Source organism: Periplaneta americana, chromosome 3, assembly GCF_040183065.1.
Source record: "Periplaneta americana isolate PAMFEO1 chromosome 3, P.americana_PAMFEO1_priV1, whole genome shotgun sequence".
NCBI lineage: Eukaryota > Metazoa > Arthropoda > Insecta > Blattodea > Blattidae > Periplaneta > Periplaneta americana.
In genome coordinates, this window is record NC_091119.1 from 121,737,333 (window position 1) to 121,751,774 (window position 14,442).

Sequence of the window (14,442 nt, forward strand, 5' to 3'; positions counted from 1 at the left end):
TGAACCTCACTCCTCATTTATTGCTCATTATTAGCCTGTCATTTTCCATAACCACGGATCACATAGTAATAACAAAGCTGGAAACTTTTAACCTCGGATAGTAAACTTTTTTTATGATAACAGCTGACATTGACAGAAACATCACATGGTCGATTGATTGTAATTTCATAATACATTGCCTGTTGTTGAAGTTCGCGCATGGGTCCTTGGAAATACGAGTACAGTACTTGCAATTTCTTCTCAGTGTTGCAACAAGTGGAGCTTTTTCGAGGAATTTTTTTGTTTCAGATCTTTGTTTTAAATTGCGTAATATTTAGTGATACTTTACAGATTTTACCAAAAATTGTGGTCATGTATGAAAGAAACATTTGGTCAGTGTTCCGATAGTGTTGATATTCTCACACCGAATATTTAGTTTGTTGGAAGTTGTTTCAATCGTGGAGCTGTCAGAGTTGACAGTTTTTTTTTTAACGTTTCTTCGTAATTTGAATATATTTTTTGTTCATTAGATGGGTGTTGATGCAGTGACTGATTTGAGACATTGCCAAAAGAAATCTGAATTATTTAGTGTGAACTGTTATTTTGGTGGATGTTGAAAGGTGTTGATTTTTGAACGCTTCAGTGATAAACTGAACAAACACAGCATGCGCATTTTCTTCGATTTTAAGAGTGATTTAAAGGGTCCCTTGGTAAATCTAAAATGTTTAGAAGTGAAAAAATTTATTTCTCAATATTGGAGATAAGAGAATACTATTTAAAAAAAACGTGAACGTTTCTTATCTCGAATATGTCTAGCTCACTCTGTCACTGAATCCCAGAATTCTGTGTGTGACAATTTTGTGTCGAATTTTGTACACATTTATATAAAGAATTTCTAAAAATTGTGGTAGTGAATTTTCATATCGAATAAAATGCAAAACTTTCCTGGATATTTCCTCTCACTGTGGGGCTTTTTACTATAGTAGTTGTAATACTTAACTAGTGTTTATTTTAGACACTATGGGTGCTATGCATAGACATTTCCCTAGCCCGCTCAACAAGCGTTCTAAACTAGCCCCGGCTATCGACTGATTACTTGTACAGGATTCATTTCATATTTCGCTAACACTGGTTTATGAATACGAAAATAGTTAGTTCGCTGATCACCCACTGGAAGCCCGCGCTAAGAATGTCTATGAATATGGCCCTATCAGACCAGGATACTGCAATCATGTCAATATGTTATGAATTTAAAGTGACAGTTTTATTTAATTGCTGGCGAATTTGGGAAAAATTAGTAAAAGTTAAAGTAGAAAACTTTTGTGAAAACTAAATTAAACTACCTAGATATATCTTTTTAGCGAAAAGTTTATTTTTACAGAGTACAATGGTTTTTAAAGTACTGCTTTTATGCGTTTTATGGGAGCACAAAATTTAGAGAACTTCTTTTCATTGTCATAGTGTTTTATTCTTCTTCATCTCATTTTTAGGCTGTTTCATGGTTGTTAGTGAATATCTTGGCGCGATGTGATCATAGATGAGGAATATACAATGTATATTTTTTAGTATCGACCTGGATGACATTTTGAAATGGTTTATACTCTCGAGCTGTGTTCATTGCTGTATTTTTATGCGGCCTATCTGTTCCATTACGCACAGCACAGTTTTGCCTAATTTATAATATATTTCACTTCATATCTTTGTTATCTCTGATGTTTTGTTAAGTTTTTATTCATAACTGTTGCTAGTAATGCACTTGTCTGTGTTGTTTTTAAGAATTCTTTTATTTTACATACATCTAGATTTGCTGCAGAATATGTCATTGATTGGAATTTTACAAAACACAAATCCACTTGCAATTACGTACAACAGTTTTGAACAGTAACAGATGTAATTGTTATGTGTCTCCATTTTTCAGAATAAAGATGATCTAAATCAATAGGATTGTGTGTTGGAGTTTATTCAACAACACTTTGAAATAGACAGGCTGTTTGTAGATACTGAGATAATAAAAAGTGTTAAGGACGTAACATTTAAATGAAAGTAACAAGAAAAAGTGAACCGTTGTGAGAAAATCTTTCTACAACCATAGAAATCTCAAACTGCCGTGGTTCGAACTCACTTGGTGACGAGAAATGAATTATTGACGGCGCTAGTACGATCGTGATCTATTTATTTTCGTTTATTATATTCCTTAGATCTTACATTAGCGTTGCAACTTTGAGATGTGGAAAAAATCAAAAGTTATACGCAAATACATATGATAGGGCTACACAGCAAACAGATTAATTTAATTTACTTGCATAAACAATTTATCAGTTGAGTAGAAGGTATGAATATGCATGAATTGTGTTAATTCTGTTCTGAATCTTTTCTCTTGACCTTTGAAGCTTTAAGATTAATTAGACTGTGTATTAAAAAGACCCTAATACATGAGTAGTGAACTCTATAATTATAATACCTGAGACTAACAGAAGGTAGATGACGTGATTCATCTTATATTAAAATTACGAATGTTCCAATTAGTACTAAATGCATCTTGGTTTTTAATATGAAACATCATCAGGGAACGATTGTACTCCAAAGGTAATATCTATAAATTTTGGAAATCTTCTTACATGATGTTCTTTTATGTACAGTGCACATTGTCATTATCCTTAGGGTTTTCTTGCTAGAGATGAGTTTCCCCAGAATAGTAATTCATATTGTATTATAAAATGAAAGTATGCAAAGTATGCCGTTTTAAGCGTGTTTATATTGCCAATAGAAGATAAGAATCTTAATGTGCAACAGGAAGAACTCAGTTTAGGAGTAATATATTTTATGTGTGTATTCCCGTTCAAGTGATTATCCTATTCAAAGTCAAGAATAGATTTCATTTAATTAAATGTTGTAGGAAAACTGAGCACTGTTACTCGAACTAAATTTGAGTACACTGGTTTTATGAAACCAATCAGTGCTAGTTTATATGCACTAAACCATTCATTCATCCATCAGATTTAACACTGAATTAGAAGTATTTATAAAGTGATTGCATTGTTTACGGCGGTAATACGGTAATCACACTTGCATCATATGCAAATAAGATTATCTGGGATAAATTATTTATGGTTGACTCTAAATCTTGAATGTAAACTAGAAACAATAATGGACCTAGAATTGATCTCTGGGGAACTCCATGTTTAATATTTCTAAATAAAATTGTTAGTAACTTTGTGACTATTTGCTATGTTTTCTATTTGTTAAGTTAGATGTAAACCAACTTTAATACAATAAAACTGCAATTTATTTAGCAGTATATTGTGATCTATACAGTAAAATGCATTAGCTAAATCACAAAATATCCCTCTAACACAATTTCGAATTTAAACAATTTAAAACTTCATCAACCTAAAAGCTGGATGCTCTATCTTTGTTTTCTGAATCCAAATGGACTGGTGTAATGAGTATGGAACGGATTTCTAGGTGTTAAAGAAAAAGAGAGGTTTAGAACTTTATAAAATTCAACTTGGGACTTATTGGAATTTATATAAAATTAACAATTAATAATTTTAATTTTAGTAAATATTTCATTTTAGATGGAATTTGAGTACAAAGAACTGGTGCTGGTAGTGAGTGCTACTGAACTGAAGACTCAAACTATATCAGTGAAAGAGACTTATTGCTGATTGGTCAGTTTAATTTCGCTTAACGGAAGTGCGTTGATGCGAAAACTAATTGTAAGCTCTCGCCTAACATGAACATCCTATTATCCCTTTTATACTAGAGGGACTTTTCGAAACGAACTTCAGTTCAGCAAAATCAGGTAAAATCTTCTTCTCCCCTTTTAAGACCAATATAGAACGAACATGCCAGACTATTGTTTGTAAGATATTTCTTTTTATTTTTTTAAATATATTTTATTTTAATATTAAATATACGCAAAATACTAAAAAGGCGCTTTTCAGGCACAAACATACGTTTTAGGCATTTATAGGAGTTTGATTCATTTAAGGATTTTAGGTCCTATAGAATTTTAATAGTGAGATACTGTGTACATGAAACATAGAGATATCTGAATAACATACGTCTAGGACAGCAAACAAAATAGGTTGTTGTGTCAACTGTCCGAAGACAGGTCTGAACCTCACAAGTGATATCGACAAGGTACCACTTATGAGGCAGCTAGGCCAGGAGATAATGGAGTAGGATGACACGGGACTAAAAATCCATTTCCTTGTAGTGAGATAGATAAGGAATGTAAATAGAATAGACATTATCTTGTATTTAACAAATTCAAGATGAAGCATATAGGTGGGTCATTCCATCGTTCCGGACATGACGCTGGGACTACATTTTTTTTTGTTAAACCCGTTAATTACGTTTATTTTTGTGATATTTTTTCGGGGGGAAAAGCGTGGCAGATGTTCTTGAATCTGCCCTCTTTCGATTGAGACAAAATAAAAATTATGATGAGGTAGCGACGGAAATTGGGGTCATACCTTAGTTCCGGACATTACGCATTTCAGACACGCTGATTTTCTGTTTTTGGAAAACCCTAAGTCTACGAAATTTTAAAGAGCTTTCAAATGAAAAAAAAAAAGGGACTCATTTCTTCAATGTTTATTTTAACGCTTTTCAGAACTCTATACCAAGAAAACTTCGCCAGAAAATAAATGAAACTTGCGTTCCGGACATGACGTCAGAAAATGCCATTGAAAAAGTTATAAAATTGTATATATTTCTTAACATGCTGTTATATATTACGTAAAAATTAGGCCTACACTAACAATGTGAAAAACCTTACTCAGATGCATACAATAATAATAAAAAAAAACCACTTTTGTTAACAAATTAAGTACTTCATTGCATCATTGACGTATTAATTTCAATTACTTTCAATAGCTCGACTATCATATAGTAATTAATTTATATTACTGTATTATTCTCAAATTTCAGGACTATGAATTCACCATAACTGTTATGGCTTATTTTATGTAAGATATAACGAGATTGGTTTTAAGTTATTTTTTTTAAATATTAACCTGCTTTAATATTACTTCAAACGCCAGATATTCATGTTTTTGCATTAAGAGATATGTTTAAACAGTACAACACCTCCTATGACATTCCTATAGGCTCTATATGATGTAGTTTGTGTCGAAAATATTCGCTTCACTTTTTCCCACAGCGAGCGAGGTGTCAGTTGCATTACCTTTGACCTTCTGTGATAAGCGTAATATTTATCACTTTAGTTTCTGATGACATAAGTCTAGCGCTTGCTTCTTCAAAACAACGGTAGTTGTTTTTCTCTTTGCCGTTTCCCCCACTCCGTCTACAACACCCTTGCGATTGTCACTAAAAAAACTCCAACTCAACAATGTGCCTAGAGTTTATGGTTGTCAAATATTCGTCCATGAAATTGAACCACTGTTTTAATTGTGAGGCAGCTCCATCGAGAAGAGATGAAATATTTTAATGTTACTCTATTATTCTGAATTCAAGGTCTGTGATTGTGTCGTCAATGAACAAAGATACTGCAAGCTTGTCATAAGATAAATAATCCGACATTATAGCGTAATTTACTTTCTATCATTCAGCCACACTGCTATCGTGAAAATTGAAATTTGATCTTGACGCCAATGCGCGATTTGCACCTCATCTTGATATTGCAGTATAAAGTTCCCTGCGAAATCTACCTGTATTACCACGTTTTCACCATCAGCACAATTACGAATTTTCCTTAAATGTAACGACTGTCGCTTTGTCACAAACCAGTGACAGCAACGTTTTCAATATATCCACGATCTCGCTTAAGATACCATTTTTTGCTACTTTTACTGTTTTCCATCTTTAAATACCTAGCATTTCTTCCGAATTAACATCTGTATCGACACTGGGTTGGTTATATTTATACTAAAAAGTTTTCAATGTTTCTGTGCTCAGAGACGGACAGTGGACTAAACTAAAGCAAAGATCATTTTAATTTATTTTAATGTTTCGTATATTGGTTCGTTTCTTTTCCATTTTTCTTTAATTATCGGAAAAATCTTTCATAGCTTATAGTTTTTGATGACAAATTACATTTTCTAAGAGGAAATAAAGTTTAAAGATAAAAAATCCAACGGTTAACTTTTTATAGAGAAAAAACGTCAATTTCGTTCCAGACATGACACAGTAGGTTAACTTTTAGATATTAACGACTGAAATTACAGTCCATAAGATATTTTAATCAAACTAGCACTCTAATGACAAGGAAAGCTTTAAAGTTCCTTGTGAACTTGATTCCGTTATTAAATCATAATTCCTAAGCATTATATGATCAGTTAAACTTAATGCATTTTTGTCTACATACTTTCTTAATATAAATTACTTCCACTACAATTCTTCAAATTTACTTCAGTATCCGTTTTTCCATGCAAAAACGGTTTTCATATCCGAAAAGTAGAGAGTTGAGGATTTCATACATACATCTAGACAGTGGATGCGGGATGACTTATCGTTGAATGTAAGTGCACATTTACTGTATGTTACATTTTTTTCATTCAGACCATTGGCTGAACAGGTTTTAAACGTAAACAAACAATGTCAGCATGCTACTGTACTCCGTACAGTCAGAAGGAAAAGAAAAATAACGTACTGTAGTACATATCTTGCAAGGTTCAGTCCTCGTCATCATTGATGCAATTACCAGTGTTGCAGTACACGACGATATTATATTCTCGTAAGTTGTTGAAGCTGAATCGTCTTCGCCTAGCGCTTAAACAGTTTTTGTATCGAGAGAATTTCTGAAGAAAACCTCTAAAATGGGGATCACTCAATTTCTTTAGGGGAATATTTGTACTGAGCATCATGTTGCACGTGTCGTTAGACCCGCACAACTAAATGATGATGATGATGATGATGATGATGATTCCTCAGATTTCATTTCAACGCATTTCCTGTGCGATGTACTGTTGCAGTGTTTCTCTATAGCCGCAGTTCTGGTTTTTATTTCAATTTTACATACATTACACACGATATTGTCTTCGTTAATACATAAAATGTCACTCTCATACTTCTTAATTGCATTTCGTATCTCTGAGCGAATTTAACGTTTTGCCATTATGAATGGATCAGCACAACATATTCAACCCGTACTAAATACTTGAGCGGGATAACACAACTGCACACATTGCGTTACAATATTACTATGAACAGATCGGGGTCCATTCGTTTTGAACGCTGCTGTACTCGCCAGGTACACAAAAGACGGACGGCGCGGCACGTGCCATATACTCTGATACGAAACAACTTCACTTTTCCTTAAGTCATCCCGCATCCACTGTCTACATATATCACATGATGCGGTTTGGATAGTTTCGCAAATGGACATGGCGGTTGATATTTTCGTGGGATGACTCAGGTGTGTCATAAACTTCACATTTCAAGAAAAGTGTTTATTATTTACGTTTATATTTTAAATAAAAAACTTAATCAGTGAAGAAAGTAAGATCATTACATGGCACACTTTTTCATTATACAGTTTCTATCGGTCAATCAGGTGAGGATCCCCCCCCCCTTTCCTCTTCTGCCTCTATTTACATCTACAAACTCACTGTACTTCGCCAGATTAAAATTTACGTGCGTACCATATCATATTAATATTTAGTACTCATCCTCCACATAATAGCTGCTGGAAGTGTTGCCCATCTTTTGTGATACAATTTTTATCATATCATTCACAGAACCTGTTTCATTAAATCCATTCACTAAATTTAGTACAGTTTTTCTACATGGAACTGGTTGGCGAGGAAATTTACGTTCAAAGTTTTTCCTTGTTTTGTCACACGATTTATTTTCCCGTACAGGTATCAGTTTTATGTTTTCAAATTTAATATTTTCGTTTTATGACTAACCACTAAAAATGCCGATTCGACCATGTTTAAGAGTTCGTCTTCCTTTATCTGCATGGATGGTGAATCCCCTGATGCTTAAGCTTATTTCATCGCTCATGACTGGTGTTTATGTTATTATTCAGGCATCAGTTCTGTTTGTGTACGTGCTATATAAATCACGTGAAAGTTGCATGGTGTTGAATCTTCATTCTCCGAATTTAGCTGTGCCAGTCTGTAGTCTGTCTTTGACACCCAACTGGTAAAAGCACGCAGCAATTCAGGTAATAAGTGCTGTTTATTATGTTATATTTTTGAATTGGTTACACATTCAGTGCGTGAACGTGTACATATTTTGAGAAAGTATATACGGGAAAAGAATTCGTGTGGCAGAACAAAGGAAACTTGCGTAAATTTTCTTGTAGAAAAACAGTACTAAATTTAATGAAACAGGTTCTGTGCATAATATAAATTATACGTCACACAAGATAGGCAGCACTTTCAACGGCTGCTGTGAGGAGGGTGAGTATCGAATGTTAATATAACATAGTATAATATGTAAGATTTAATCCGGCGAAGCGCCCTGAGTTCGCGGATGCAAGTAGCGCGGTTAGCGTTGGTGGCAGGTGGAATCTGTCGCTTGTCGGCCGATAGAAACACGGAGAAACACTGTGACTCACTGTATGTGTAACACGCTAATACACCATTGTTTTAAGCGAAGGTTCTACTAATGCTATGAACACATTCTTACCGAATCTGGTTTTTTTATGTGTTCGTTGTCACCAGTGGTGTATTTCTAAACAAAAAAGTGCCTTGGCTTTGGGATTTCGATAGTACCAGTAGTAGTTTTCGTCATCGCCATCGTCTTCATCACCACCGCCATTTCTACAGGAATACTTATGGAATGTCAGACGAAAATACATGGATTCGAATGTAAATATAGAGGTTGCTAGATCTGTGGAGTAGATCTTATGAAATTGTTTAAATATGAACAAAATATGACGATAATCCGAAAATCATTAAAAGTGGCCTGGTGCCGTCCGGCCTCGAAAAATAGAACCATTGCACCGCCAGGCCTGAAATACACTCCTGGTTGTCACAACATTCCCATTACCGAGTTCCCGCCCTATGTCAGTGATATTCTCGTACAAAGCAACAATGACAAGTGTCTCCGTCATTACCTACTATAATTCTAACACACAACACTCAACTCAACCCTGAACCAAAACTTGCTAAAGCTGCAAGCAGTTTAAGAAGACTTCAAAGAACCTGTAGGTACTAAGCGACATAATATGCTATTCTTACTCTCAGTCCGACATTTTTGGAAACATCGATGGCCCAGAACCGGACTGTTTCAAGTCCATTTTACTATGTTTTTTTTTTTTTTCTTCAGGAGAGCTATTTTAAGCTACTGACATTCAAAACTTCATGAAACCATTTGGAATAGCTTCATAGCAACCTTGTGGAGAGAAATATTTACAATTTTGTTCGATTCATATATAATTATGCAGACAAGAACTGGAACACAAACATAGATTTCTTCCTTATAAAAAGTTTGATTTAGAACAGTATGGTTCTCAGCTATCGATATGTTCATCCTGTTTCATTATGCTTTACTTTCATGCAACAAAATTAAAAAATTATTATTTATTAATTGGAGAGACAAAAATACAAAATTTAGAAATTGAAGGACGAATAATTATAGGTTAGCACGTAATAAAGTACTTAGGAGTAAAAGTAAATGGAAATGGAAATTATAATGAAGAGATTAAATATAATAATAATAAAAGTAAATTTACTATATCTACTTTAAATGGAGTGTTGTGGGATAAGAATAATATAACAAACAAAACAAAAATTTTTAACACAATAATTGTTAAATCTATTACCCTTTATGGAGCAGAAATTTGGCCATTGAAGGAAACAAATAAAGCTAAATTATTTGCAATAGAAATGCATTTTTGACGTCGACTTTCCAGAAGCTCAAGAAGAGAAAAAATTGAAAATGAAGTTATTAGGCACAAAATGGGAGTCAAACACAATTGAAGAGTACATGGAGTGTCACATTGGTGTTAAGGGTGAGATAATGATCTAATTCAGTATATGAATGCAAAATTTATTGCTGTTTCTATTAAATATTAAGGAAAGAACGACTATCTGTGGTGATAATTCTCCTTTGTACTAGATTTTATAAGAACAAAACTAAAGTTCGTAGTAATCTGTTGAATTAGATACGTCACCCTTAAGAGCATTATGACATTCATCTTTTTTTCCCGTTTACTCTTCAATTTTGGATGACATCTCAACAAATCAGATGAGATGGCATGGGCACATGTAAAGAATGAATGGAGACAGACTTCCCAAAAGTATATTCGAGTGGATACTAGAAGGAAGAGGGGAAGACTAAGAACTATCTGGCGAGATGGGATAACAGCAGTAAGGAATTTGGAAGATGATCTGTGGCAAGATAGAGAAAAATGAAGAAGGCCAATCAGAAGATGCTCAACATTAAAAACCCGGTATACATATAGTATATTCTTTGGAGCCGACTTTGAGTAAGTCACCGTTTTGTACAATTTTGATGTAAAGACTTGAAGTCATGTTGTTAAGACATTGATATGTATACTATAATAAAATACAAATAAATTGAATAATTAAAGGAAGAAAATCACATCTAAATAAGAGGACTCAGGGAAGGATGCAAGAATACTTGTAGCATTACCGCGCTGAATGGCGATACCATGCGCTGACGTAGATATTGACTGCTTCGAGGGTCCCCAGAAAGCTGCACTAAACTTCTGCCTATGGTGGAGATGAGAGCTTTAGCTTCACTACACCATGATCCAAAGTTTCAACCGCAAAAGGGACAAACATATAATTATCTGCAAGATGTTTATATTTATGGTGTTTACTGACAGCGGCATTTTCTGCTGCAGATCCTGGTGTCTTAGAGATTGAAGACAAATGAGAAGGGGCCAATGTATCCACACATGTGGAATCCCAAATTAAGGATTTGCCTACACGCCACGGGACTAGAGTCAGACCATCGGGTCTCTTGCCGTCTGAACGGCTGATCCCGGAAGGTTCTAAGATGGATGGAACCCCTGAGGATGTTAATGCTCTTTTAATGTTGTTAAGATAAATTTAAACGGTGGTACACGTCTTATGTACAAGACGCCTCTGGTTTCACGGTATTACACTTTATAGGACAGGAAGTCGTAACTATGTCTGTCTGTTTGCCTCTGTCCATCCATCCATTCATACATTGTTTTGTTCATGCCGTTTTTACTTTAAACCCATATTCTGCACTTGTAAGATAGCGAGACACCAAACTCACACACAATGAAACAATCATGATGGACCAACACGACGAGAGATGCGTATTGTAACCAGAATTGTCTGGTTCAGCAGGGATGACCATCCTGAGATCTAGATTAATCGCAAGTTTCGCCAACATACTTACCTATAAAAACACACACATACACAAACACACACAAAATGGTGGGTACTAGGCGTCATTCACTCAAGCGTTCCCATTTAATAGTAACATACCGAAGCTGTACTTCTTTTCTGCCACAGACATTGCCCTTGGTGCACCACGGGAGGCATACCAATTAATGCAACAAAAGTAAACGTCAGGGAACAAAAATTATTTTCCTGAGACAAAAGTGGGGACGTTTATTCTTTGGGAACAATGATTGAAAAATTGAAAATGAGGGACTGCCCAGAAGTAGGGGATGTCTAATAAGTGCTCCGGGTTTTTTAGAATATAATTTATGAAACTAAATTGAATAAGTAAACAGATGTATAAATAAATATTTTTTTCAGATAAGCATACTTGGAAACATCCATGTAAAAGCAATATGCCTACAACTTGAAATTTAGGATTGGTATTATCCGGGCTAGAGGACCGTGGTCTTTTGGGAATGCAGCCAAACGTTTCGTCGCTACTCCGGTGGACATCTTCAGTGGCGTGGTAGACGACTAGTATTTGGCAGTGATCTCAACATTATAAAATGGATACACAACTCCTGTAGAGAAATGCTGAAAAAAAACGTGACGTGTAACTTCCGTACTATTGGCACACCTGAGGCGTATCTTTCTCTCTTTCTAACGCACATGGGAAATGGTTGTTTTGTCGAAAGAAGTATATATATTACGGTAATTATATTTGTTTAATTTTGCCGTTAAAATGGTGAAATATTGTGCAGCTTACGGCTGTACCGTACGTAAGACTAACAAAGCGTAACAAATATAGGCCTACTTTATTTTTCCAAACAAGTCTGGACATAGAAACCCAGAGACCCTAGGCAGTTAACAGAGTAATGTAATTTGAATTTATAAAATAGACAAGCAGACTTAGAAATGAAGTAGACAAGTACCAGTTATACTTTTTCATATTTATAATTACAAGATTACTTCTGATTGAGGTTCTGGCTGATACGTATATCTATCTATTAATAAACAGCAGTACATCACTTATATGTCAGAGGAAGAACAATTGTTTGTATACATCTGATTAGTGAAATATGTTACTAGTCATCGATGAATGCAATGGAGGGGGAAAAGAGATGGTAACCCTATCTATCTCCTGGCTTAGTTGCTTCATGAGTGGTGTCACTTATGAGGTTCAAACCTGTCTTCGAACAGTTGACTAAACAACAATTTATAACAAGATTTATTGTCACACAAAAGTTTGCCACAGGAAAGAGCACTATTATTATTATTATTATTATTATTATTATTATTATTATTATTATTATTATTATTATTATTATTATTATTATTATTCCTGGCCGGGATCCCCTCGAAGTTAGAGCTCTAGGCAGCTGTCTAGTTTGCTTAGGCAGAAGTTCGCCGCCGTTCCTATATAATGTTTATATATTTCGTATTTAACTATTGATCTTTTGGTGCGGTACCGTATGATGTAATATTTCGTGTGTATTGTTATTTTGATAAATTGATGTAATGAATTTTTCTTCTAGTGTTTATGTACCGTTATTTAGTATTTATTATGCTTATAGTTGGCTTTTTTACTTTAGTGTATTTCTGTTACGGTAACAAGAGAATAAATTTTAAAGGAAACTCAGCTCTTATATAACATACAATTACAGTAAGTATATCGGTAACAGGTTTTTATATTCTGAGGTCAAAGTATAGATACCGGTATCTATAAAAGTCAGTAAATTTAGTTATATTATTTTATGTTGGGTGTAAGGGAATTAAACTTGTGACAAAAAAAAAAAAAAAAAAAAAAATACAATTTTAATGGCGAATAAATCTTTCTAGTTCAAAATATATGTTTCGGTTTACTACCAGTAGTACAGTACAGTATATATTTAAAACTCTATGAATATAATTGTGTACTTTTCTTATATCGTATTTAACTTTTATTTTAATTTAATCTTTACTATTCCTAACCCATATTTATCCTGATCGAGAGTAGTTAATGTAAATATGTGGCCTAGATAAGGCAAGAGATTTGTTTCATATACTGCATTTGTCTTTGGTTTTCATATTTTTATATTGATACGTTATGCATTTTTTAAAAGTTAGAAGTAATGTAGAGCACATACTTAATTTCATTTATGATGTTTACGTACAAGTTTAGGAAATTCATAGCTCATATTAAATTGAAAGAAATAGTGCAAGATAACCCACAATATAAATAATTTCAATATGCATACACGGACTTGGGAGGTAACATCATTGTAGCAACTGTGTTAGAAAGAGAGAGAGAGAGAGAGAGAGAGATTCCCTCACTAACATGGCGACGCGCGAACCTAGTGGCACGATATTTTAACATACGGTGTTTCCTCCATATTAGTCAACGAGCTAGAAGTAGAATATTCTACTTCTAGCTCGTTGATTTTAGTATAGAGGCCAATGGTACTTTGTACACATAGCAAATCTCTCAGCTCACGTGTACCACGCCACTGAAGATGTCCACCGGAGTAGTGGACGAAACGTTTGGTTGCATTACCAACAGACCACGGCCCTCTAGATCGGATAATACCAATCTTAATGACGCCGGTCGTGAAAACCTACATTCTAACGTGAAATTTTTTTCGAAAATAGCTTTACTGATTAATATTGTACCCAATATGCATAGTGCAATGCAGGTCTTTAGGAAGCATTTCGGTATGGGCTTTGTTCAGCGTATGGGGTGATTGACCTTTGATGTCTCCGACATATCTTTCAAGGGGTGTAGTGGAATATTTACAGACCTGTGGGACATGTGAACACCGAGTGGTGGATGTTTCCTAAGCTTTGAGGTCATTGATCATAAACAACTCTCAGGATGCTTGGTATTGTTTCTCTCTCTTAATGTATCGGTTGGATGATAACATAGGGACTTCTTGTCTTCTCCCTCCTTTCGTTTCTTCTTTTCCCTATCTCTGTATTGTCTATCAGTCTCCACTATTATACAAAATGTAGCAGGTATTTAATGTGATGCAAACAGAAATCCGATTTTATGATTTCATAATATGTGCTTGATAAAGAAACAAGTGGTTTCTGGCATGTGTATTTCTCCCTTTGCCTCCTCCCCCCTCCAATCTTTTAAACGGTTTGAAAGCATTTATGCAAAGCGATGCATATAAAATCAATT

The 14,442-nt window shown here is 34.5% G+C and overlaps 1 protein-coding gene across 3 annotated transcripts in view; it reads left to right on the top strand.

Annotated features, from left to right (window-relative positions):
- The window catches only part of LOC138696480 (ATP-dependent helicase brm-like), a 192,727-nt gene that overhangs the window by 27,978 nt on the left and 150,307 nt on the right, over positions 1-14,442 (top strand). The window lies entirely within an intron of this gene.